Source organism: Alligator mississippiensis, chromosome 7, assembly GCF_030867095.1.
Source record: "Alligator mississippiensis isolate rAllMis1 chromosome 7, rAllMis1, whole genome shotgun sequence".
Classification (NCBI taxonomy): domain Eukaryota; kingdom Metazoa; phylum Chordata; order Crocodylia; family Alligatoridae; genus Alligator; species Alligator mississippiensis.
Window position 1 is genome coordinate 75,872,602 of NC_081830.1, and position 27,995 is coordinate 75,900,596.

The 27,995-nt window shown below is 42.9% G+C and overlaps 1 protein-coding gene across 5 annotated transcripts in view; it reads left to right on the forward strand.

Annotated features, from left to right (window-relative positions):
* FNDC3B (fibronectin type III domain containing 3B) overlaps nucleotides 1-27,995 on the forward strand; it is a 362,994-nt gene that overhangs the window by 9,514 nt on the left and 325,485 nt on the right. Inside the window, exon 1 of one of the 5 annotated variants that reach the window (XM_059731148.1) lies at nucleotides 26,498-26,593. The exons of the other annotated variants lie outside the window; for them this stretch is intronic. The gene's annotated coding sequence lies outside the window, so the exon portion shown is untranslated. Of the gene's footprint in view, nucleotides 1-26,497; nucleotides 26,594-27,995 lie in introns of those variants that run through there. 5 annotated transcript variants of the gene reach the window in all.

The window sequence follows — 27,995 nt, forward strand, 5'->3', positions numbered from 1 at the left end:
ACAGGAGAACAAGCTGGATGCAAGGGAAGGGAGAAGAGAGGAGGTATTGGTAGTCAAGGAAGTGAATCATAGTAGGTCAGTTTGCAGATGGTTCTGCCTCTTTCTTAGTAAGACCTCTAAAACTTGGCTTAGATGTGGCTGTAGAAAAGAGCTGGGTATGGGTACCTGGAGAAAGGTGGTGCATTCAACCAGAATGAAGAAAGGGCAGGCAGTTCTATTCTGAACATAAGCTTAATACCTGTATGGGAAATTGGGGTGATGTTGTCAGAAAGATACTGAGAAGCTTCTTGAAATTGGCTGTGGAACGGAATCTGTGAGACTTTTTAAAGTCCCTTATTTAAGAGGTATTGGAGTGAAAATAAAAAGGGCATAAAAGTCAGAAACACTACTGTAAGAACAGGATCTAAATCTTGGTGAATGCTTGAGGAGGCTGATGCAACTGGTTTTATTTGCCACCTTTGCATACTTTAACTCTGAAAAATGCAGGCTGTATTCTATTTTGTAAGGAAGAAACTTATTAGATATTCTGGGCATAAAAGGAAAATGTTAATTTAGCTTTAAAAATGGAATATATTACCATTTGGATCCATCACTCTTTAGGCTGTTGAATGTAGCAGTGTTATAAAAAAAATTCTAAATTTTTGGCACAGATAGTTTAGTGGTGTTCTTTGTTGGTTTTTTGGGGGTTTTTTGTCCCCATGGTCCAGATGAGTGGCTCAGGGCCAGTTTGTGGTCCTTTGTGCTGCAGTCAGGCTCTGGGGCCCAGCATGACCCTTCCTGCTTCTGCATCTCAGGATTGGGTCTTGTGGGTCCAGCACTGCCCCCTCCCACCTGGATTGGGCCCTGGGGCCAGGCATCGCCCCCTCCCAACCTTCCTCCTGCCAAGATTCAGCCTTGGGCCACCCTTTTGTACTCCCTTGCATGTCGGTATTGGGTCCTGGGGCCCAATGCAGGGCCTGCCCAGCCTTATGCTTTGGGATCAGCCACCCAATCCAGTGCCTGGGTACTAAGGCTCCCCGTAGGTCTAGAAATGTGGTGGCGTGCAAGTAGTGCCACTGCTCTCTCTCCACTAAATTTTTGGACCTATGGAAGCCCTGCAGGCTGGATAACATGGGGCTGTGAGCCAGATTGGGACTATGGGCCATAAATTGAGGACCCCTGATAATATTGCAGGTGTTCTGTTGGTTTCAGATAATGTTAAAGTAACACACTTCATATCTTTAGTGCAAACAAAAGTGATACAATTTGTTGAGAATTGTCCCTGTTTTTGAGTCTTCCTGAACTTGATACTGGGACAGTGATTACATGTGTCACTTCATTGTGCAAAGCTCGATCTAACACCTCTCACTCTCTGGGTATGCTTGTCAATAAAGGACATAATAAAAATGCCTGTTTTCCAAGGAACTAAAGAGAATAACGTGCAGATGACAAAAAGCACATTTCATTCATGTCTATTCTAGGGTTGTGGTTAAAGCTCAGGAAATGTCATGATGATGACATCTCATGGAAGTGTTTGAGACTCTTGCCTTGCAAATCCCCACTTAATTTTTAATTTTTTTAATTGTGAGAATTTTGTTTGTACCATGAACTCCAGATTTGGTAGCTGACTTAAAGCCTTCTATTAATCTCTGTAATGCTTCTGTTCAGTTTGGTACTACCTTTATTTTCTAAGTCTTTATCCTGATGCCAATGTTTCTAGGAGGACCGGCACTTCTGTTTTGTTTCTTCACTCAGTGGTTGTTTGGTGGGGTTTTGATCCTCATCAGTTCATTGAATCTGCTTGCTTGTCTGCATATATCCTGTTCTGCGCTTCCCACCCCTCCTGAATGTTTTGCTGATTCTTGTTATGTCTTTGTGCAAACTCTTGCAAAACTTGTAGAAGTGTTTACCCATTTGTTCATCTTCCCATCCACCCACTCACTGTTGCACAGAAATCCACAAAATGTCAAGTCATAGGCATTTTACAGAAAATCTCATGAGGTATAAAGGAACCTGATTCAGGAAAGTTCTGATGGTTATACGGCTTTAGTATTACTAAACTAACATATTAAAATCACTGCTCTAGCAAAGCTGGTGATTCAAGCGGGTTTACTTCAGTTCACCCTGCTGTATACAGGTGCCTGAACTAGAACAGTTTGTTAACAAAAGATATCCAATTTCTCTGTGCTGATGTTCTCCTTGATACAGGGTTGTCATGCATTGCTCTTTAGGTGTGAATGGGCGAGCTAAAGAACAAGAATTAGCTTTTGTTATTAATTTCCAACTTTTAATAATGAATTTAAGGCCAGTCCTATTTTAACTGCTTGTTTGTATGTTTGTTTCTCTGTCTTGTTGTTGAACTGCAGCTTTGTAAAATGTAAATAAATATTTCAAATGCCTGTTAGTTACTAAATAAAACTTACAAAAATGCTTTTCCTTAATATTACTTTAGATGGTTGTAATGATTGTGTACATAACTGAATCTCAAGTCCTTTTTTTTTTTTTAAACATATAGCATCTAACTGATACTACATAAGCAAAGGGTTATGTTTATAAACTTAAATTTAGCCCCAAGCTGCAGCTGCACATTTGGGTTCAACCTGTTTGTTCTTAAATGTGTTCTTGCAGGGTCTACGTGCATTTTTGTGCCTGAATGCTGGAAGTACCTACTACTACATGGATCTCTTAGTCCCATGTTCAGAACAAAGCATTATTCAGATAATTTTGATGCATGTGCCACTAAAACTAATGGATTTTAGTGACTCCACTATTTCACATTCCCGAAGGCCGCTAATAAACTGGTTTTTATAAATTTATAAAGCATCTGTGTTTTTCCCCCAAGTAAAAATGTTTGGTTATGGGCCAAACTTTCTGCTGATATAAATGGACAAGACTTAATTGACTTCTGGATAGCTTCTATTTACAGCAGCAGAGAACTTGGCCTACTATCTTATCTCTAGAGTTTCTCTCCCAAGCTGCCTTTTGGTTTGTTGGTTTTTTGGGGGGTTTTTTTAAATCCTATTGCAGCAGTATGTGACTGGATTTATAACCCAAACCCCAGAAAAATGGTAGTTATATTATAAAACACTGGCAAACTTGATGCTGTTTGTGCTTCTATAACTACTACTATAAGAATTCAGCAAGACAGCAGCAGCACTATAGTAAGCCATTGTTATTACATTAGGGTGATAAATCATATTAACAGGCAAGAAACTCATGCTCCATTCAGTTTTTGTTGCCACACAGCGTGTTCTAGCTTTGATTTGTGAAAAGTCCTAGGAATTAGATTCTTTTGACGTGATTCAGAGTGGAACACCTGGGGTTGAGTAACTGATGGTATACCATAAATTGTCCACAGTTCAGGAGTTTTAGGATAAAAAGAAACAGAGGGCCCAATTCTGTGGTTTTTGAAGAGAATTCTTCCAGACCTTGGGCTAAATTAAGGGGAAAGTAACCTGAAACAGCTTAGCAATGCTTGTGCTTAAAAGCAGGTTGATTTGATGCTAAATTCTTAGGTGTGTCCTTGTTGCATAATTTGCTTGTTTGATTGGACTCCGGGCATTGGGCTGGCTTTTTTTTACTACTCCATGAACTGCTATAATAGGTTTATATTATCACTGACCTGACTGGTTCAACAGTGTTTATCATAACTAAACAGGATACATGTCTCAGTTTAAACTGCCTCAAGAAGCCTTGGTTAGACATAAAACATTCACTGTAACTCATTCTAAATCCATTCGTCAGATGGAGATATATCTTAGGTGGTGGTGTAATTGTGCTTACTGAAAGCCCTGAGATGACTTAACTAAGCCATTTCTTCACTTCATATTTTTATAAGCTTCCATTGGAACAACACATGGGTGGTGTTTGCATACACACACACATGCTCTTCCACTTTAAAACATTACAGCATGAGCATCCAGATGTGTTAATATTTTGTGTAGTGGACAGAAAATGCATGAGTCATGATCAGGGTATGCAGCCCTACTGGAAAAGGGGACAAGGAGCTGTATGGGTGATATAACCAAAGGGATCTCTACTTCAAGCAAACAGACACTGACATCAAGAGCTGGGAGGAGCTGGTTGGTAACCAACTCCAGTGGCACTGCAACCTCAGCCAAGCAGCAGCCTGTCTTGACATAAAGCGTCTTGTCCTTGAAGCAGAGAAGAGAGAGTGGTTGAAGGAAAAAGAGAGGAATCCCAGCCTGCAGCCTGTTTTTCCTTGCAGAAAAACCTGCAACTACTGTGGTTGCATCTGTGGCTTAAGGATTGGACTCTGAAGACCTCAAGAACCATCAATGAGCTGTGACAGAGAATCTCCAAATTGAGGGATTGCCAATTCCCCACCCCCCCAACGACAGGGATCTTCTAGTTCTGGATAACAATGTAAGAGTGAGCATCTGGATGTTTTGTAACCATACCTGTGTAACATGTAGAAGGGACTACATTTTGTGTCTGAATTGCCTGCTTCCGTGTACTACTGGGAACTAACTAATGCTGTCATCTTTAAGGGTAATATTAAGTAGAAGAAAATTTTACTTTCTTCTTACATTTTTTGATCCTCCAGTAAAGTGAATAACTTAGACCTCCAGAAAGCTGTTATAACAATGTTTCACTTTTTCCAATTTGCAGCCAGCAAAATTTTCCAGTATTGCCAAATCTATTGTTTCTAGTATCTGTCTGAGCTAACTTCATCATAGCTTATCCATCCTTCCTTCCTTCCTTCCTTCAAGTTGTTCAAGAGAGAGCTTATTCAACATAATGTTGTTTCAAGTGTTGTATTTAGCTGTGAGGAGGCCAGATGAAGTGCATTACTGGTTACAATACATGGTGAAACTGGAAACAAGGTGGGAGTGGTAGGATATGGGAAAGGAAAGAAAAAGTGCTATGAAACTTTAAGAAGTGAGAATGAGCATGGTAGTACTTGGAATAACATGGACTGGCATTTTTGATCGGGAACTCAAACTGTTTTTAAATTTTCACAATTGCCTGGTTTGGTGCTAAAAACCCAGACTTGCCTGGATCAGTGCTATTAATATTAAGCCTGATTTTTCAGTTTGTTTCTTGTCAGGGCTGGAATCAAAGTTGGCTTGCCCACTGGTGAGCTTGAATACTGAGATAATGCTTGTGTACCTAGGTAGGCAGTGCATATGCAATTGTTAAGGCACCAGATGGGCATTATGATTTTGAGATGGTTGGCTTTGTGAACCTGTCATCATTCAAGAGCCTGTAGTATGCTGTAAACAAAACATGAACAAACTTATTAGCTTCCTATTTCATATGTGATTATAATTGGGCTTGTTTAAAAAGCAACATTATTACTGCTCAGTTTTGGTACTGAGGTTAGGTCAGGTTTATTTGGAAGTCCTTTGTTTTTACTGCATCTGTAAAACTCTAGGGAGTGATGGATTGGATAGGATAGGATAGGAGGCAACTCCATTCTGACTATACCTTAGCAACCTGGCAGTTACTGATCTGTCACTTTAGTTTGAGAAGGACTTACAATGTTTTGGCCCAGTGCCTGAACTAGTTCCAGATGGTCAGAAAAGATTTTGTACTCGAGTCAAAGTATGTTGGGATGGTAGACTGGACCTATCAACTCTTTTCCTCTTCTGTCCTCTGAAGAGTTAGTTTCACATGTACTTGGAGCACATACACATGATGCTGGGTGGGAAGCTAGCATGCCTGATGACATAAAATGATCCCAGCAGGGCATGGTCAGCTTTCTGTGGCTCTGCTTCTTTCTCCCCAGCCCCCATGATTTCTACTTTCCCAAAGAGCGCTGGGTACATCAACACTGAATACTGGGCTATAATTAAATTCTTCTTAAACCCTCACTATTTGAGATGTTCGTTGATAGTTTCTCTCTTGTGCTGAGGTTAAAATTGTCCTATGGTTGCTTTTATGTAGAATTAGTCAAATGCAGAAGAACTGTCACGTGAAGTACTACAATCACTGTAGAATGTGAATGAATCTTGCAGAACAGTCAGCAATAAATCATGGAAAAAGGAACCACCTGATTTAATGTGGCCAGAATGCAGCCTTTTACACTTGCTTTCCACTTATTGATTAGTCATCTCTAACAATTTGCTTTCATGTGCAGTTGTGCATAGTAGGAACCTTTTCTTTGTTGAAGAAATAGGTTATTTCTTATTCCCCTCCTCCCAGCAGAAGTTAGCTTTAAATTGATTTTTTTTTATGTGGAGTTCATTCAAGATACAGTAAATAAATTATGTAAGTTCATCACTCAGTATTTTTTTCCTAATGCCAAAGGCTTATTCACTTTGACTAAGTCTACAATATAGACTTCTGCTGTCACAGCTGTGTCAATAAAGGCAGTAGAGGGGTGTGATACCTGTGGTAAAAGAATGCACTAAACTGGGCCCTGGTTTAGGTAGAGTTGCAACTTTTTCTGAGATGGCTTGTTTCATTTGAGGGCTAGCTACTATTTACTACTGCTATAAACTGTTACTTCACTAATCAAGTTTTGTACATAGTGGGTGCATCTACATGAGACACTTCCTGCTCAGTTGACTAATTAGCTGTACAGTAAACATATTGGCTTCTACATGTGCACCTCTCTTGGGGTGCACAAAACTAATAAACTCCGTTGTATTGTAGTCTTGCAAAATACAAATGCTGCCCTGATGTGGAGTTTTTCATGCTCTGCAATGCATGTGTAGACGCTGCCCTGGCTGGCTGGGGTTTCTCACCATGGGGCTAGCAGCGCCTGTGTTGAGGCACCTTGAGCCCCAGGCAGCCACTCAGCAGAAAATGCTTTCCCTCTTTCTGCCTTCTGCAGAATTATTAAATGTCGCATTGATAGGGAGGAATATTTTAATTCTCATTTACTTTATGAACTTCCAAGATAAGTCAAAGTATACTATATATTCTGTTTTACATTTTATTTAAAAAAAGGTTATAATGCCAATTACGTTATAAGGTCAATGCGATTATCAAACATCTGAATTTCTTTTTACTGCATATATGAACTTTACTAAAATCTAAGATGGCATACTGAAATCTCTGGGATGGGTTTAAACAATAAAATAAATATTACTCTTGTTAATAGTTTATCATAGGTTGAGACTCTACTCTGCAGGTCTGGTATATGATAGATTGGTGAGATACAGTGGAATGAAATCAGGTCACTTACAACTCGAGAGTTGGAATGTGTAATGTTGAATCATTGTGTCTGCTTGTCCAACACTAAGTGGAAAATGGAAAATCAGTATGTACCAGTGTGTACTAGAGGCATTATCTAGTTAATTGCCTGCTAGCCAAACCAAAATTGCTTTAATATTAGCTTTCAGTGTTTTGTTTCTCAGCAGAAATGCTGGAGTCAGTGAACAGTTAGTTCCTTGGACAAGTACTTGTGCATATTGTCTTCTGGGTTTTTCCCTTACAGTATGGAAACACAGCAATTGGTTGAGCCTTTTCCTCTGAAAAGATCAGGGAAATTGAAAATTCAGTCCAAATGAAGTGAGAGCTCACTTTTAATGTGATGGCATGGATTTATGATGTCTAAAATCTTAAAGAAACCCAGGCAAACTTCTGTGTAATGGCAGATTCTGGGTATGCGCCACCAGTGGAATTGAGTATACCTGCCTTTATGCCATTTAGCCGTTTACAAAGCAACTGTTTAAATTTGGACAGTGTCATTGTTAGTATAGGCCTAAATGGAGAGCATGAAGGAGTGAAGCAATAATACGTGGAGGAATGTGATGCCAGAACCTTGGCTAAGATACTTTTGTCAAAAAGTGAGAATTGGCTTGCAGATTCCTCAGTGTTACTGGGTCCAACTTCTGTTTGAGTGGTTTAAATGCTTAGCCCTGAACTTAACTGGACTCTGATTTGGAGCTGCATATGCATACCAGCAAAGGTGTGTTTTTTTGTTTTTGTTTTTTTCTTGTTCTGTCTTTTGCTAGCAGGAGACAAGACAAAATGTTTGGGGGAGGGGGAAGCGGTGTTTTGTGTGGGCTTTTTTGTTTTTTCTCTGCTTTCATTTTGTGCCGTCTCACCCTTTTATTGTTTTTACACTGGTTTCTGAAGCTCAGACTAATTAAGTTAGTATTAATTGCAGCATTTGCCTGTGAGGCTGGTATTTCTTATATTCATTTAATATTCTAGTTAGTTAAAAGAAATGAGCAATATAGGAATAATACCACTTTTTTTGAAGAAGTGGTATGTGGGTTCTCTTTCCTAGCAACAGTAAGGGGACTAATAGCTTTTTTGTCACTTTCGATATTTTATTTGCTGTAACTGAAAATGGTAACATGAGTTTAATTTACTATCCTGGACCAGACCCATGGTCCATCTAGATTTTAAAGGATTTGATAGATAAAGAATTTAAGGTCAAGTTTAAGGTCATTGGGGCCCATTAAATCATCAGGTCTGGTCACTTGTGTGTCTTAGGCCCCTTAAACTGTATTGACGCACTTCTGCACTGAGCCCAATTTCTTGTTCTTCCTGAAAAATAAGTTTCAGCCAGATGCAATTTCTGTATTTACTTTTAATTAATTGAAAATGTGAGTTTAGCACTGGTCCATGCAGGTTCCTGCTAGAAGCATTCCTATTTGATGGTTACTCCTTTGGCAGTTATTTATTTGAGATGGACATCATCTTAGTCCATCTAACATATGGCTCATTGATATTATGTAGTGCTAGTTTTTTAAATTCGTTTGTATGTAGCACAAATCTGTAGTGCACCACAGTTATTGCTGCGAGTCAAGCTGAGAATCTTTTCAACAAACGAAATCTCCTCTTTTTGACAAGACCCATTTTCTATAAACCATATTGACTTACGTTGTTGTCATTTATATAATTAAATTCTTTATCTATGAAATCCTATATTAAGTTCTCCATTACCGTTTGTACCTGAATCCATCCATGATGATTTCGGATTTTAAGACGATCTCACCAAGGATTAGATTTTATATATGGAACATCTTAAAAATGTGTTTTTATTCCAGTTACAGACTCTAATTTATTGGAGAATTGTCTTTTAAATTGGAACTCCTCCCCTCCCCCCCCCCCTTCCGGCCACCGGCACAACAGGGAAAGCAGCAGTTCAGGGGAAGGAAGGGGAGTCAGCCCTCCCTTGTCACCTGCACCCCCACCCCCAACCTCACTTCTTCCCTCTGCACCCTGCCTGCCTCCTTCCCATCCCCCCCTGGGTATTTCTTCCTGGGGCATAGAGTACATGGGAGTGTAGCTCCTGCCTGGTTGCGTACAGCAGCATCCCAGGGCAAGAGCTGCACTACTGCTGATTAGCTGGGCAGGGTATGGAGCCTCCGTGTGCTCCTTTTCCAAGGAGGGAATGGAGCTGGAGCTGTGTGACAGTGGGAGGGAGGCGGGAGGAGGCAGAAGATGTGTAGGGCAGGCAGCTACTGTGGCTCTGACTGGTTCTGGCCCTGACCTAGGCTTGGTGCCAGAGTCAGAGCCTCAACAGCTGCGTGTCCCCCCCCAATCCTGCCCTCTAGCTTTGTATTCAAGTCCAGGATGAAGGGCTTCCTGCTAGCTCCCCATGCTGAATGTTGAGGGGCTTGTCTTGGATCGAGTAAATATGGTATGTTGTTCAGAGCAGATGATGGACTGAGTCATCCTACTTGCCATTTTTGACTATAGACAGATCATCAGCAGTCTCTCTTACACCAGCTTCTGAAATGGCCTCACATTTATTACCAAGAATTATTAAAAATGGGCACCAGCTGTTCAGCTGCTTTTTCTTTCTTTTTAAAGGAACTCCCACTTTTTCTCATACTTCTCCATAGTTGGTTTTTTTCCCATTTAATATTGCTTATAACTTGCCTTGTTTTTAGGAAATTAACCTTCTAGAAGCACTACTATTTCTATTACTGAGCTTAATATCTTTATAAAAACATTTGATAGTCGTGGGCATGATTTCTAATTTTTCATGGTGCTGATGTGTGTGAATTTCTGAAGGAAAAAATCCCAGCCATAGAGAATATTGTATGCGCAAGAATTGTAGGATAGGAACAGTGTTCCTTTAAACATAAGGAATGCATTGGCTTTGTATTTTTGTGTGTTCAAGTGATTTAAAGCCATGCTGGAATTCTTTGAGACTGACTATTCTTTTGTAAAATAAATCAATGCATTTCTTTAAATTTATTTAAGGTAACAGAGGAAGGAAGCTGTTTCACAACTGCTAGGCAATGCCAAAATTGGCAGATGACTCGGTGGCCGCAGTAGCATGATTATAATTCATTTGTTTAAATGAAAAATAACAACAACTGTTTTGCCAGCATTCGCCTCATGCAATTCATGCAGTTGCTGCTGAGTTAACTAGAAGTTTAAATCAGCACCCCCTCTTCCTAACTGCAAATGTTTCAGGCTGCCTCTCTCTTCTCCCCCCAGCATTTGAACTGTTGCCCTGTGGGGTCAGGCCAACTCCTCTCAGGATCTCAATATTGTGGTGTGACACAATTGCGCGCGCGTGCACACACACACACACACACACACACACACACACACGTAAGTTCTTAACTTGGATGGCATGGTATGTATGTAAGTGTGTGCTTGGGGTACCTGGGATACTTGGGGGAAGGTTAAGGTGAGAGAGAGAGTTAAAGTGTAGGGAGTGAAAGTTGCCAGAACTGAGATTGGAACTGGTGAACCAGAGAGAATCTGCTTGGGGTTACTTAAGGTAGATTGGGGCTGGAAACTGAGGCAGACAGCTGAGATATTGGGGGCGGGGGCAGCTAAGTGGTGGCAAGGAGGAGACAGCCAGAAAAGAGAGAGAGAGAGGTAGAAACCTGGGAGCTTGGGGCTGGAAACAGGCTGACAGCTTAGAGACGGGGGGGCAGATAAGTGGTGGCAAGGAGGAGACAGTCAGGAAACAGACAAAAACCCAACTCGGGGTTTCAAAATAACAGGTTTATTAAACAGACAACACTCTACACAGCCCCATGAAGTTATTGGTACATGCACATAGACTGGCAGCAGGAGAAAGAGACTCAGTGGAAGGGTTGGAGTCCAGGTGAGGAAGAGAAGTAGAGTCCAAGTTGTTGGTTGAAGAGGGGGTGGGGGTGATAGCTACCTATCCAGGCTGGAAAGGGGTCCTTGTCCAGTAGGTATTGTCCAGAGGGGGGTCGCCGGCAGAGCCTCTGGGTGGATAGGTAGTGTGGCATGGTGCTGGTCTGGATGGAGAGGGTGTTCTCAAGGAGTCAGTCTTCACTACCCTTTTTATGGGGCAGACTACCTCTGATCTCCTATGGGGATGGCTTGTCCAGGCAATGTCAGTCCTGTCCCAGAGGGCTCCAGGTATTCTTACTGAGCATGTACAGCCTGACACAATGGTGCATTGCCTCATCTTTTGTTTCTTGAATGCTGATGGGTGGCTCCAAGGCCTGGGTCGCCAGTCCAGGTACTGGTGTTGATGGTTCAGTCACTCAGAGGGAGCTATTCTCAGACCCACTGCCACTGTCTCTCGAGCACCCTCATTCATCCCCATTCATTCAGGAACCAAGTTACATAGGAGGGGCAGGTGTGAGTCAAGGGCCACACAACCAGGCCTGGGGCCAGGATGGAGACCCGACAAACAAGATGAAAACTTGACATGACCCATGCCAACCCACATGTGTAGGCCTAAATCATATAGTACCAGTAAAACAGTAATATAGAACAGTAAAAATCAATATAAACATAATAATTATACAATATAAAGATGAGAAAAAACAAAACAAATAGAACTTGCTACCAAAATAAAATGCTGAGGCTTATCCTATGTCTTAGCTCACTTATCTATAGGGAATAGAGAGGGAAAGAAAAAGTTAGAAATGGTTGGGGAAGGGGAGGGAATGCATTTTAAAAGGAAAAAAAAAAAAGAAAAATGGGGGGTTTTGCTACAGAATTATTGAATGCTAAATTCATGACCCTGTCACATCTTTTTGTTTTCAGCAACAAAACTTCCCAATTCCAAAGCTGGAACAGTTGCTGATATTTCTTCCAACACAGCAAAGGGATATTTTTAGAGGGATAATGTTAGGAGGAAGGGAAGTCTGTGTTATAAAAGGCCTAAGATGTAATAGATTTATGTAATGCAGGAATTGGGTAACTTGCAGTATGGGTGCCATAGGTGGCCCAGGCAGCTTCTGTGTGTGATTTGTAGCAGATTGGGTAAGGATGAGCATCATGATGACAGATAGGGCAGGAAGCAGAAAGAAAAGCAGCAAATTGGGCAGGGAGCACAGGGTTGGGAGCAGAAGCCAGAGCAGGAGATCAGGCAGGGGAAGGGGACTGAAGTGGTACTTGGAGGGTGTGGTAGCCCCCTTTGAGGACAGAACTTTGGCTCTGGTGGTCTGCAGAACTTAAATATTTTTTTCTCTGTGTGCTGGAGCAGGGGTGCTCAATCTCCAGCCGATGGAGCCTTGGAATCTATCCTGTGGGGCTTTGCAAGGATTGGGAAATTTGGCAGCAGGTGAGCATTTAATATTGCCACCTCTCCCCACTGCCAAAATCCCAAGCCTAGTGCAGCCAGGTTGGACCGGGCCATGCCCCCTTTTTCCCCCACAGATTTGGGCCACATTCCTTCCCCCTGCCCAGCCATGTCGGGGCTATGTCACACCCCCTTTCCCTTGCAGAGCTGGGCCATGCCCCTTCCCTTGTGCAGCTGGTTCAAGGCTGGGTAGCAACCCCTTCCCCACCCCTGTGCAGCCACTCATCTGGCCCATGGGGACAAAAAAAATGTGGCCACACCCCTTTCCTCCTGTCTGACCAGGTTGGGGCTGGGCCATGTCCCCTTCCCTGTGGGGCTGGGTTGCAGCCGGGTCAAGCCCTCTTCCCCCCACATGGTCGAATCAGGACTTTGATGCCCCCCATTCCCCTCTGCAGCTGGATGGAGTCCCACCGTGCCCGCCTCAGGGATCATATTAGGAACACCCACTGTCTATATGGCCTACCAGGGAAAAGGTTGCACACTACTGTCCTAGAGGTTTCATGGTTTGGTTTTAATAAAAGTTGGGGCACAGGAGAGGCAGTAGTTGCTGTGCCTTATTAACCTTTCTAATGCAGACATGACTTTAAAAGCCATATTTTGGCCCTTTGTAGGGCTAGGACTGTCTATGGATTATTCACCAATAGAATATGGCATTTAATTGCTATTTAAAATTTAAACAGAGGGTAAACTTCAGGGTTATACAAAGAATGAATTTCATAGATAAAGCTTGGTTATTTTGTTAATTCATTCTGTCTGCTTTTTGTTAGAAGTAATTATTGTAGTACCAGAAATGGAAAACAACACAGCTATAATCTACTTGTAGTTGCATTAAAATCCTTAGCATGAAATACTGAGATGCATGCTGTTTGAACAAGCAAGATAGCTGTGTAGGGATTTTATGACTTGCCTTCCTCATGAAATTAAATGTAGTACACTGAAGCTTCTGTATGTACTCCAAAATATTAAAACTCCAGTTTATAAACAAATGATCAAAAAAGAGATCTCTCTCTAAAGCACATGTCTGTTTGCCAGAAAGAAAGCCCCTAATTTAATACAAACAAAAAGCATTTGTTGGAGCCCTTCTAGAATATAATTCGTTGGGGTGGTATCATGTTTTCTGAAATAGATGGATGATAGAATGTTGTGGGTATTGTTGTACGTGGGCTTAAATATAATTGATTTCAGTTGAAGATGGGTGAATTGGTTGAATTTTTGTCTCACTTAAATATATCTATCTATTTTGTCTAACATCAAGTAAGTGATGAGTTGGGAAGCTTGCCTTGCTGGGGGGTGAGCTTCCTCTTCTACGCAAGAACCAGAAACTGGGAACTGAACACCTCTAAAATTCAGAGGCTGTTTCTGAGTTGAAGTGTGGGACTGTAGTCCATTCTACTTCAAAGTATTAAGGCTAAATTTTGTTTTGAAATGGGCAGTTGATAAAGTGTTGTATCTGGGAAAGCATCATATTGAAGAATTTGTTATTCATTTCCGGTTGAAGGTGGAATTATGCTATTTTAAAAACTGTTCTCTAAATTTGAGCCATACTTTTTCTATAAGCTATTCATTTTGCTTAAAAACAGCAATAACAAAAGACATCCCTATTAGCACCTGAAATATTTTTTTAGTAGCACTTGTCTAAATATAATATTTTTAGAGAGAGGTAGTTAGCCACGTTAGCCTGAAGTTGGGCAGAAGGCAGGTCAGTGGCACCTTATAGACTATGTTGTTAAGAAAGGTATGAGCTTGAGAAGGCTACATTAAGGCAAAGTTATTTGTGGTGAGAATCCTACTGAATTTGGTGGAAATTGTACTCGCTTACACAATGGTGGAATTTCACTCTGTGGGGCTGACTATAGAAAAAGTTCTTGTAATTGGGTTCATTTCTTACTTAGACAACACTCAAACTTTCCAAAACATTGTTACTACTATTTTCCAGAAAACAAAAAGCCTTTTATGGGTTGGGGTTTTTTTGCATATTAAAATAGTGTGATTACTGATTTCTTCTCTACATCAGCCTGCTTCTTAGTGTTCTTGGAAAGGCAAATCAAAAGTACTGATTGTAATGGTACTGAAGGTAGCCCAGTGTCTAAAAGGATTTTTCCATGTTCTGAGACGTTCCATTTTGATTTGTCACTCATTCCTTCTCTACCAAAGCTTGGAGTAAATGTCCATAACTCTTTTTTTTTTTGTAGTTAATTAGCTTTACAGACTCTAGTGTGTCTTTGTTTTGTTTGTTTGTTTGTTAGATTTATATGCTACTTTTCCCAACGAAGACTCAGGCTGGCTTATAAAAGAGAGCAAAACAACTTATAAAACAAGCATACAGAACAAAATAACATAAAAAAGCTAACGGTATTAAAATAAACTATATAACAACCCTCACCCTTTCAGGCTTAGGGTCTGGTGGACCTTGAGGGGGAGGGCACTCCAAAGCTGAAGGGCACCTACCAAGATTGCCCTTCTGTGTTTTCACCAAGTGAGCTTTATGTCAGCAAAGCATCCATTTTAGAAACTTCAAAATAGCTGAAATGGTGCGACTATTAAGTGTGACCAAATAAGTGATGCTCACTTCAGATTAAATTTATACTTTCTTAGTGTCATGTTTAGCTAGCAAACTGACAGGTGTCCTAGAAGTAATGAATGCGATTTCCAGAAATTTGACAGTTAAGCCCAGAAATACGAGTTCCTGTGTTCTATAAAAAGTACAAAATTTTCCTGGCCTTATAATAATAAAATTAATACGACATCATCGGCTTGTTTTCACACCTTTCCAAGAGTTCCTTTCCCACACAAGTAGTAAAAGTGGTAGGTTAATAGCAATCAGTAGAAGGCTTTCAGGGGTAGTTTTGTTTTTGTGGCATCAAAGGTGAGTTTATTTTAATGAAGCATAATTCAGAGGCATGAAATGGTTGTTTGTGGTGTTGTTCTTCATGGGTGAAGATGACCGTATCCAGCGGGGGAGAGAAGAGAACAGGTAGGGAGAAGAGCTGAGAGAGGAAAGAGAGAGGAGTGGGTGGGGAGGGGGGAGGTAGAGGGTAGATCACCTGGGTATGTAGATGATTTTATAAACTTAATCTTTGACTTGAACAATCTGCTGCAGCAGGGGCAGGAAAACAATGAGGACTGGGTATGAGACGTTTTCGTTTTTCTGGCCATGCGTTTCCTCATTGCTTCTGCTGTGCGTTGCTGTTCAAACACCATTCTCGATTGACCTCTAGGATGGACAGTCATGAGCAGAGATCCTGGTTTTCTGTGATTAAAAAGAATAAATCAGAGAATTTGCAAATTTAAAAAGCCCCAAATCCATGATAAACAGTAAAGGTCCCCCCCATAGTCTCAACAGCCCTCCTGATGCCCCTCGCAACAGCCCCCCAGACTCACAGACATACAGATACTGACACCCACCCCAGTAGGTAAGTGTGTGTGTGTGTGGGGAGGGGGGAAGGGGCAGGGCAGGGCGGGGGAAAGGGAAGGTGCTGGGAGGTAGATCAACAAGGGGGGGAGTGTGCCCCTGTGCCCACTCCCAGGAGCAGAGCCAGGGGGTGAGGGCAGGGGTGTCACTCTGTGGGCCACACACATGACAGCTGGCCTGACAGGAGGTTCTCATATGGAGGCTGTCACCGCAACTCTGCCACTGCACCCTGTGCTACCATCCCATGGCCACCTGCATGGCTTTGTGGGCAAGTGGCACAGGGCACGGCAATGGCAGTGTGGTGGTGGCCACCGTGTGTGGGCCACATAGGTGCTGCCCGGCCAGGGGGCTTGCATGCAGCAGGTGGCTTGCATGCAACAGCATGCCCCGCAACCGGCTGCGTGGCTTTGCGGTGGTGTGGGGTGGTGGCTGCATGCAGGCGGGGGGAGGCTTTGCGGGCAAGCACTGCCACCTCAGAGCCATGCCCTTTGCCCCTGGATCCTAGAGGTAAGTGGGGCTTAGGGGCTGTGGGGCAGGGCTGGGGAAGATGGCTGGGGGCTGAGGGAGTTGGGGGGGCTGTGGGGCAGGGCTGGGGAAGATGGCTGGGGGCTGAGGGAGTTGGGGGTGCTGTGGGCCCCAGGTGGCACATCACAGCTGGGAGCAGGGCCATGGGGTGAGGGCAGGGGTGCCCCTCTGCGGGGGGGGGGGGGGGGGGCTTTGCGGGCAAGTGATGCGGGGCGCTGTGTGGTGGTGCCCACCATGTGCGGGCCGCACACATGCCACCCAGCTGCCTGCCCAGGGGACGGGGAGAAGGAGGCTGGCATGCGGCTGGAGCTCAGCTCCGTGGTCGGCTCTGCAGCCATGGCGAGGGATGGGGGCACAGGGATGGGGGCTTGGGCTTGCACGAGGTGGCCGCTGCTGCTTACCTGGAGGGCCGTGACGGCCACTGCCTACAAAACCTCCCGCTGCCGCTGCGGAGCCGTGCCCAGAGCTGTGCAGCCAGCCGTCGGTTGGCAGCAGCGGCATGGTGGTGGCTGGGTGGCATGCAGCCATCCCCACCGCCACTGCACGCTGCCGCTGCCAGCTGCACAGCTCCAAGCATGGTTCCGTGGCGGCAGCAGGAGGTTTTGCAGGCAGCGGCTGTCATCGCTGTCATGGGCGGCCACTGCCACTCACCTGTGGGGCCTCCTCTGCCAGTGGTGACTGCTGCTGCGTACAAAACCTCCTGCTGCCGTCGTGGAGCCATGCCCAGAGCTGTGCGGCTGGCGGCAGCTGTGCAGTGCGGGGTGGTGGTGGCCGGGTGGCACACAGCCATTCCCATCCCCACCACCGCCCTGTGCCACGCCACTGATGCTGGCTGCACAGCTCTGGGTACAGCTCCGTGGCAGCAGCAGGAGGAGGCTTTGTAGGCAGCAGCAGTCACTGCTGGCACCGGTGGCCCCACAGGTAAACGGCAGTGGCCGCCCATGCCAAGGCTGACTGCTGCTGCCTACAAAAACTCCCGTTGCTGCCGTGGAGCCATGGTTGGAGCTGTGTGGGCAGTGGTGCGGTGCGGAGTGGTGGTGGGGATGGCTGTGTGCCACCTGGCCACCACCACGCTGTTGCTGCCTCCTGGTAGCTGGCCGCAGAGCTCCAGGCACTGCTCCATGGCAGCAGAGGGAGGTTTTGTAGGTAGTGGCCATTACCGCCATCACGGCTCTCCAGGTAAGCAGCAGCGGCCACTGTGTACGAGTCCAAGCCCCTGCCCCCATCCCTTGCCGTGTCTGCAGAGCTGGCCACGGAGCTGTGCTCCAGCCACATGGCAGCCTCCCTCTCCCCTTCTCCTGGGCAGGCGGTCGGGTGGCATGTGTGGGGCCCGCACATGGCGGGCACCACCACACTGCACCCTGCATCACTTGCCTGCAAACCCCCCCCCGCAGAGGGGCACACCTGCCCACACCCCCTTGCCCTGCTCCCAGTTGTGATGTGCTGCCTGGGGCCCGCAGCACTCCCCACTCCCTCAGTATCCCAACCATCTTCCCCAGCCCTGCCCCACAGCCCCACTTACCTCTGCTCCAGGGGCAAAGGGTGAGTCTGAGCCCAGCCTTGGCTGCCTCAGAGGCTAAGGCCCTGCCCTCCTCCCTCTCTCTTCCCCTCCGGCCAGGGCTGGGGATTTCCTGCCCTTTTTGCAATTGGCTCTTGCAGGCTGGAGCTGTGCCAGCCTGCAAGAGCTCTTTGCAAAAGCAGAGAATCTGCGGATTTCTCTGCTAAAAAGAGAAATTTGCGTTTTCTCCGATTTAAAACGGGATCCGTGGTTTTCTCCATTTTTCTGTGGGAAACAAAGCCCAGATTCGTGGTCATGAGGGGTTCCCTCCCTTCCCCCTGCATCAACTCTGGGTCAAAGCTGAATCTCTTTAGGGACATCTTTAGGGTGTCCTTGTACCACTTCTTTGGTGCACCGTGTGAGTGTACTCTATTTGACAGTTCGTTGTAGAAGGTTTTATTTGGTAGGTAGATGTTGGACATTCTTGGAAGGTGGCCGGCCCATCTTAGCTGAGCCAGTTTCAGTAGAGTGGGAATACTGGGGAGAGCTGATCTTCTGAGCCACCTCGGTGTCCAGAATCTTGTCCTGCCACTTGATCTTTAGTATCTTTCAAAGGCAGCCCTGGTGGAAGTGGTTTAGTTTCTTGACATGCCCAGGTTTCGCAGGCATAAAGGAGGGTTGGGAGAAGGATGGCTTTTTTGTCGATGTTCTGATGCCTCTGCGGTCCCAGACCATCTTATGGAGTCTGCTGAAGGCCACGCTAGCTTTTGCTAGTCTCGCACTGACTTTGTCGTCGGTGTGGACAGCATGGGAGAGTATGCTGCCTAAGTAGACAAACTTGTCAACCATTGATAGTTGTTGGCCTTTAACCGAGATGTGTGGTTTCTGGGGCGTTGTGCCAGGCACAGGTTGAAACATCACTTCAGCCTTCTTCGTGTTAATAGTGAGTCTGGAGTTGTCGCAAGCTGAAGCGAGTAGGTTGTTTGTAGTTCATAATTAATTGTGGTGAACTATGTCAACTACTTATACCTGACAGTTTGGGAAATAAGCTCCCCTTCTTACTCCCTTTTAACTATTGAATTGAGGATGAAAATTGAGGTCTCCAAAATCTATTGAACAACTTAATGCTCCTTTTAGTAATTTGTAGACTGGGAATCTTTTTGCATTTTGGTTGCGGAGGGTGGGGGAACCTTTCCTAGCAATGCTAATGTGAAACATGCGTTTATTGGTCAAATTTCTTTTGAGACCGTATATCTAATTATAGGAAGTTAAATAGATGTTTAAGTGCAGCTTCATATATATTTATAAATACAGTTCTGTATTGGCATCTATAATTAGGTCTGTTTTCTCAGAGAATGCTAAGCAATAAACACATGCTTTGCACTGAGTACTGCTTAAGAGTAAACTGAGAGGAAAAACTTGTTGTATGGTTTGTTTGGTTGGTTGGTTGGGTTTTTTTGGTGTTTTTTTTGATGGATAGAAATCTTAGTGTGCATGATGAGCAGTCCTGAGGATATTGAGGTTTAATAAGAATGAAAATTGTTGTGTGATGTATCTTGAAAGAACTAGCAGTGTTTCCTTTTAAAGAATTATCTGCATTAAAATGAACTCTTGGACTTCATACTCAACTGTGTGAGAGCTGAACTTCTTGTGTATGAGTTGCTTTATCTGGGAAAGATGTCACTTTCTTGTTCTTTTACTGGTGAATGTGGGTGAAGAGGGTAAACCAAATTTGAGATGTCCAAAATCACAGCATTGTGAAAGCACTCCAAGGACAAAATCTTTCAAGACTAGAATTATGGAGGCTGAGGTGTCCAGAGAATGATTTAGATGAAACTCCTATTGGCAAGTTTAGACTTATTTAGTCTTTAATTTGATAATTACTGTTTCTGAAAAAAATGCATGAGAGGTATGTATTAGTTTGGAGCCCAAGAATGAAAAGTATAGCATGGCATTGAATCCATACCAAGAAACAATGATGAGCTAATTAGCTATTTCATATTTTATATATGACAACTGTAGTGGTTAGTATGAAGATACACTCCCAAACAAGTTTTGTAGCTCTATATAGAGTTATATGTCTCAACTTTAAAAGTAATAGACACTGTAATGGCCAAATGCTCCTTGAACTCCATTAGCAATTTCAGTCTGAAAAAGGAATGCAAGTTTGGGACCATAGGTGGCAGAAGGGGGGGAGGCGGGGGTAATGGGGCTCAGCCCCCCCTGTCCCCCCCAAACACAGGACAGCAGCAGGCATTGCCTTAGGGCAGCCTGGCTGTAGGCTGCTGCTGCAGGGAGGGAGGAGCGGGCACACTCAGCTACCCTGCACACTCACATCCAGGATCACAGCCGGCCCAGCTGCAGGCATGTAAATTTCTTTTGATCTGTTTTGTTTATTTCCATGGGCTGGGGGGGAGGGGGCAGGTCACTCTCTCCTGCACTGTGGGGGTCTTGGGGTAGGAGAAAGGTGAATCATTCACCCCAGCCCCTGGCCTGCTCCCTACTACACTGTGGGGAATGTCCCATGACGTGGCCTGGCTGGAGCCCCATTCACCTTGAATGGGGCCCTGGCTAGCCAGGTCATGGGACAGTCAGAGCCTGGCGGCTCATCCAGGGGTGCGGGGCATGGAAGCATGTGCCCCTACCTTGGTTCCCCTGTGGTGCGCACAGCGGCGGCAGCTGCCCACTTGTGCCCCATCGGGCTCCAATTGTGCCATGACCCGGCCCGGCTGGGGCCCCATTCACAGTTGTGGGATGATCAGAGCCCAGCGCTTCCTCCTTGGCCCTTTCCCTTAAGTGTGTGCACACACTCAGCACCCCCCCCACCCCAATTTCTTTTCTTTCTCCACTTGTTTTTGAGACTGTCATCATCAGACTCCAAAGTTAACAATCGTTCTTCTGTCCCCTTACAGGTAAAAAGTCATTGTACCTCCAGAGTATGCAGATGTTGTGTAAATGTCTGTTTCTGAGCATAGAACAACTTGTTTGGTTGGTTTTTTTAAATCTGCTATTTGCTGTCTGTCAGACTAGATGGATTTTATCTTTGTAACTAACCCAGGGATTTGAAATGCCATAGAAAATTTAAAAATATTACTGCAAGCATGTTGTTTGCTTCTGATCATTCGTTTTATGCTTTTTCTTCTCTATCTTACTGTAAATGGTAACAATCAGTGATTCGGGGTGAACTGTATTGATTTGCATCCATGTTTTTCTTACTGATACTTTAAAATGTATTTGTGGACTGCTGTTATGGTGGCTTGACTGAACCAAGTATTAGTAAAACAATGGCTGACATAAGGAAATCAGAATTGACTTTTGTGTTTCATACAAACAACGAATGAAATCTTTTAATTGTAAAAGATGAAATCTTGGTTGAAATCAATGAAAATATTGTCATTCATTTTTATGGAGTTGGAATTTTGTTGTAGATGCAGTATTCAGTCGAGTAGACTTAGATCCTTTCTTTTTGTAGAGATTTAGAAGAGTTTGTTGCACTCATATGCGTAAAACCTGGGGGAGTAGAATCTGCCTAATTCTGCTTTAGGTTTTTGCTGCCATTTAGAAAATTGCTTTTCTGTTTGACAGTACTTGATTAAAATTTCTCTTTTGATTAAGTTGGAAAATAGTTCTTTTTCCAAGGTTATATATTCGTATCATACATTTAATACTTGATATTATGTAATTAAATGTTTCTGTTCAGTTTCATGCTATCATTTGACATGTATTTAGATGTAGATTAAAGTCTGCGATACTTTCATAGAATATTAACAACTTCTGTTACTTGGATTGCCTTGGAATTGATTCAGTTTTATAAATTGTATTTACATAACTTCTCAAAGCATACAAAATTGAGAATGCTTTAAAGGCATGACAAGCTTAAAACACATCAATTGACCTTGACAGATTAGGAGACACTGCTGCTTTCATCACCATCTTTCTCCTTCCTTCCAGAAGACAGTCCCCACCCCAGGCACAGCTTGTGTGAATACAGGTTTCTGGATGCTAATTCTCTCTCCTGCAATGTAGCCTAATGTAAAAAATTCAAGCTTCTCTACTGTAAATGTCATAAGTCCATTCTCTGTTCATTGAAATCTTTATCAGCTAGCTCAGTTAGTTAGGCAGACTTAGGGTGAAGCAGAGAAAGAGAAAGGAGGTTGCCAGGGAAGTCAGGATCCAGTGCTCATAGGCTTCAAATCACAGTACTAGTTTTGGACTCTGAGCATGAAGACCAGATCATACGTTATGCTTCCTGTAGGAACTGCCATAAGTAGGAGGCAAAGCTTGGGTTATTTTTTTTCATGTGATATCAAATGGAGTTCATTGCACTAATTTGATTAAATTGCTATGTTAGGGCTTGTCTATATAAGGAAAATAACTTGCCTAGCTATGATGGAAGGAGGTATTCTGCTAGAGTTATTCTAGAAAACGTCTCACCTACTTCTCTGTTCCAGGACAAAAGGGACTTTATTCTGGAATGATTACTTGGAGTAGATAGAATTTGATTGTAATTGAAGCTTAGTAAGTAGGCTTCTGATGTGAGAGCCAGAATAGAATCCAGCTTGGTCTTGGCTTTGTTGACTGTGCATTGCTAGCAGAAATAAGCAGCAGTAAAATCTTGCTTTTGTTGTTGAAGTAATTAGATGTGATTACAAATAAGTACAGATATCTGGTGGAGCAGAAAAGTGCCATATTTATAGCCATGTTTGTGTGCAGAATTCCATTTCAAGGAATAGGGTTGATGTCTAGAAAAGAGGACTTTACAATGGCCAATGTATTTATAAAGGATTGTTGTGTGTGTGTGTGTGTGTGTGTGTGTGTGTGTGTGTGTGTATTGCACATATATAGATAAAGAAAGAAAGAAAGAAAAGAAGGGCTTGCTATTGTAAGCAGCTTTTCATTTTTTTAAAAAAAAGCAGTCAAAGGTACTAAAGATGGGACCAGTTGTCACCAAAATATAGAGGCTGAAATTAGTTCTTTTGACAGCATTGCTTTACTGCACTCATTATAAGGTAAATTGAAAGGGGTCAGGAGCTTGAGGGTGTCAAGAAATTAACAAACTCTAATTTAAATCGGAAACTTCCTGTGGGATAACTGTCCTTGTACCCACTTGTACCTTTTGGTAAATGAAAGCTAATCTGTGGCAATTTAACTGTGTTTTAGCTTTTGCTAATTGCACGGTAAGAGCAGCCAGAAAGACAGATGCCCTTTGTGAAGTGAAATAAATCCCTGCTCCATTTACATGTTGTCACAGTGTTTGTCCAAATCCAAAGATCCCAAACTACTGAGGGTAAGGGACAAGGCGAGTGCAAAGCCTTCTATTTATATCCCTTTGTGGTCAAGGTTGAGATGTGGGTAGAGCTGCATGTTCACATACTGCAGCAGTGTTTTCAAATTAGGGCACTGGGGGAGCAGAGGTGTTGGAGAGACTGTATCCAGAAAGATATGACCAAAGTGTGAGCTTGAAACCTCTGGGATTCCACCATTTTGACTACAGTTGTTGCAGGAGGAGTGTCATCTCTTTGTAAACACCAGAGAAATTTAGGTTTTGTGTGGGTAATTGGATTGTATTTATGAAAGATGTATGGAACTTTCTGTGGGGCCAGGTATCTCTTTTTGGGAGATCATTATCTTTGATGCACAAATACAGCATGCCCTCGTCAGTTGTTGTGAATAAATGTTAACAAGAAATCAAGTTAATATTTTGGGCTAAAAGTATTAACTTGTTAGAAACCTTTCTAAATTCTTGTCGACAGTAGAGGGATCTAGTGAAAAATTACTTACCCCAAACATATTCACAAATGCTTAATTGAGGGAATGTTCATGGAAGCTCACTGCTTACCAGACAAGTGTCAAAGAAAACAGGGAAATAAACATACATGTATCAGAAAAAGTGCAAGTCCATCCCATAGGGAAGAGACCAGAGTAAGTGGTTTTGTACTGTAAAAAAATATCTCCTATGTTTAATGCAGTTAAACTTTACTTGGGCTAAATACAGACATTTGGGGAGTTTAAATTGGATTAAGAATGGGCATCTGATGTAAATTTAGCTGGTCCTGGTGCCAACCTTACACTTAGAGACCCGGTATCAATGACTGGCAATCGGTCTAAACCTGTAACTGTACAGAAGTTCCATGCACATAAACCAGTCTAAAAATTGCAGAACCTGACTTCAGATAAACCTGGATCTATGTAGTATCACATGTACTTGATTTAGGTCAAACTGGTGTATGGAACTTCTGTCCACTTTGCCCGTGCAGCCCTGGGGCTGGGAAAACCTAGCCACTAGTTCCAGCCCCAGGGATGCTGTTTTCGCTCCCTCTCCCACGCACTGGGCTAATTTTTTGCGTCCCCACCGGCCCCTGGTTACCTCCTCCCCCTGTCAAGAGCAGCCACTGTTCTGAACCTCCATCTTGCAAGCCGCCCTGAGTGCAGCTGTTTTTTATCGGTGTTTCCCACTGCTGGAGCCAAGCAAGTAAGTCCTGCTGGGGGGGAGGGGTGGGAAGGATGGGGGGTAGGTTTGCTTGGGGGAGACCCCACCTGCAGGTCATGCCTGCCCCCCATCCCCCCCAGCAGGCCTCTTCCAGCCTGCCTGAACCCCCAACTCCCCTGCTAGCTCCCTCCATCCTGACTTAACTGATTTTGGGCAGCCATTTTGATCTGATATAACCCCCTCCCCCCCCAATGCCCCTGAACATCTGTACTTGGCTTATCAGGGTTCACAGTTGTAACCTTTTATTGTCAAAATGCCTCTGTCCTTGCACTGAAAGTTTTCAGTTCAGTTCAGCTGCACTTTTTACATTGGGTCTCTTTCCAAATTTAGCTTCTTTGGCATCACCTCAAATATTCTTCTGCCTTCTGCATTGTGGAATTTTGAGTTTCTCATCATAGGACAGAACAGGAAGCTGCTTAAGAGTAAAAAATGTATTTTAATAAACAGATTTTGTCCTGATCTTAATAGATTGTTTTTATTAAGATTTTTCCTTTTTGCTAATTAAGAAATATGAACTTGCAACAAGTTGGAAAACATTGGGTATGAATTTGTTAACTCAGATGCCAAATAGTTAAAGCTTGAATTGGGCAAATTGGTAAAAGGTAGTTGAGAGCAGATGACAGCAGTGAGTTGTAAGTAAAGGCCTGTTACTTCAGGGAACTTAATTGTGACACATCTTCCCCGTCTGTATCTAGGTGTTCATAAGTGACCTGGAGCAAGGATGTGTCTATGAAGTGGATTCTCTTCCCTCCTGCTCAGGAGGTTTCTAGAACCATTTTTTAAATGTTTCTTTTCTCTTTGTCCTTGTTGTTGCATGTGTTCTGCTTTTTCATGAGTTGTTCTTGTGGCAAGGAAGCTAAATGTGAGGGGTGCTCTTCAAGCTGGTGTGGTCTTTCCTGGTATTGGTCTATGACGTTAAACAGGACTGCCCCACAGCACAAGGCACTTTCTTATTGCTCAGCCAGTGGTGAGCAGAGTGCCTGGTGTAATGCAGTCCTGGCAGTCGGGATTGCTTAGGAGTGGGGCTGTGTTCTTCTTCTGCCCTGCAATATGGTGGTTTGGGGTTGAGTGTTTTGAGAAGGGAGATCTCGAAGAGCTGCTTTACTAAAACTGACTGCAATGCTGCGGCTACCACTGTGGTGAAAAAGAAAGTATGTATAGAGAAAAGTAGCCCTTTCAGTGTTTCTGTGAGTGCATTATGTACTCACTGGTACATTGAAAACAAACCTCTGTACTGCATAATGACACAGATAAGAAAGAATTTACAATAATAGCAGTGTCCTGAAGCAGTATAGCCTTTGCTCTGAGTATTTCCTGTCCACAAAATTGTATTTTTCAGTAATCTTTTTGGCAGAAAATCCAGAGAACTTGAGGGGAAAACTAGTACTTGAAAATAAAATGTTAGGTGTTTTCCTTTCCTTTTACTTAACAGTTCCAGGAAAGCAATGGAAAAGGTTAGGTTTTGGGGGAATAAAAAAGATCTCTTTTCCGTTCCTCCCACATTTATTCCTGGAAACCTCCACTGTTGATGAACATAAATACAGTGTAGATAATGATTCGCATTATTTTAATTCTTCTTAGCAAGCTTTTGGGTATAAATGCCCTTCGTCAGGCTGAGGAAGCCCCAGGCTATCTAAGGGTATTTATACCGGAAAGCTTGCTAAGAAGAATTTTTCCAACTATTTGAATTGGTCTAATAGAAGAAATCAGATTTACCCAAAGAACCTTGCCTGCCTATGTCCTTAGACCAACATGGCTACAACCTGTACCCCTGAATTTATTTTAATAAACGTACAGTATTTATTTTTGTTTTGTCAGTGTCTACCGTCTGAGTATTTCAGGAAGGTGGGGAAGGCATTTGTCATAGTCAGACTTGGCTTCCTAGCACAGCTTTGCCTATTTTATCTCTATCTGTGTGTATTATAGTAAAAGATAATGTTCATTACACTGTCTTTTTCTTAAAGTAAGTTTTGGCTTACGACTTTTGATCTGCTTCTCTTCCCTTATCCCTTATTCATTGCATGGTTCACTCATATTACAGTGGCATACCTTGGGAGGCAGTCCCAGGTGTGGTAATGAGGTGCTTGTAGCTTCCTGCTCTGAAAATACCTTTTGTCAGACTGATCTGGTGTGTGCTTTCTTCTGTAAACTTAAGTTGGAAATTACTTGATCTTGCCAGTGTGCCTGCATTTTTTGGGAAAGAACATTTCTGACGAGGACATGGTCCCTTCAGTAAGTTCCCACTTGTATTTATGTAACGTGATTATTTTGTGTTTTACTTCAGCAAAGGTATTTTTGAAGGGTTCTTCTACTTAAAGACATGCAAGAATTATTATTAGTAACTTAAATATAGCAGTTAGTCCAGTTTTGCAGACAGAAAGCAGGGTAAGCAATTGGTAAGGTGAGACATTAATCAAGTGTTTTTTGTTCCTTTTCCAAGCTTCCTTGACATAACAGACAGGGTAAAGGAATTTGATAAGCGTTTTCCAAAGGAAAGAAAAATCTTATACCTGAGCTATGATTTTTAGACATAGGAGGATAACTTTTTTTTAAATAGAATATTAAAAAAAAAATCTTCCTGAAACCATAGTTTGAAATAAAGTTGGTTGCAAGCTCAGATTGGTATAAACTTTAACATGTTAAAACAGAAACCTGACACGGATGAAAATGGTAACTCTGATGCAAAAAAAAAAAAAAAAAGATTTGGAATCTTTGGTATGTGCCAGGGGCAACAACCGAGGAGCTGAATCTTGCAGTACAGTTGGTCTTTTGAAATGAATGCGTGAAATGATTTGATGTACAGACATGCTTTTGTCTTTAAAAATGAAGGGTACCTTAACAGGCTACAGAGTGAGATGGGTTATAGACATTTGAAGTATTGTTTAAATAGCCCTTTCTTTCCTTCCTACTGAAGCCTCATTTTCAAGCATTTGATGAGCCTCCTAACAATCCTGTAATAAAAGGAAATTTGATTCATTTTATTGATGGGTAAACTTAGACATGCAGGGTGAGTGGAAGGGGGGAAAGGGGAGGAGTTCAGTGGTACAGTTCCATCCCCCTCCTCTTTTTTTTTTTTCCTGGTCTACCCATAGTTTAAAACTAACTGCCTGACAGTGGCAGCAGCACTTCTATTCAGGCAAGCAGTAAAGGAGTCACCTGACTTCATAACTCATAATCTGTCTTATTCTTTCTAAACTCTTCCTCCTTCCACAGGTGTTTAACGACCCTTTCGTTTAAAAAAAGTAGTTTTGATGTTCTGCTAGTAAGATTGTTCCTTCTGCAATTTTTCTGTCTGTTAGCTAGTCCTGGTAATGTAGCACCTATTAAGCAGCATTGCAGACTGTTTTTAACTCTAGCTAAGAACACTAACTCAGGTGTGGAAACATGAACTCTAGTGAATATCAACTTACGTATGGAAATAATTTTCAGTGAAGCATTAAATGCTCTGTCAAGATGCTCAAGAAGGCTAGATCTTGTTTTATGAATCTAAAAGAGATGTTGTCATTAGAATTAAATATATAGAACTAAAGAAACCATATCTTTTGATTTATATTTTGCTTAGCTTGTGGTTTCTTTTTTATTATTACATAATTTATGATGTAGTGAACAAATGCACGTTTTGATAAAGTTATTT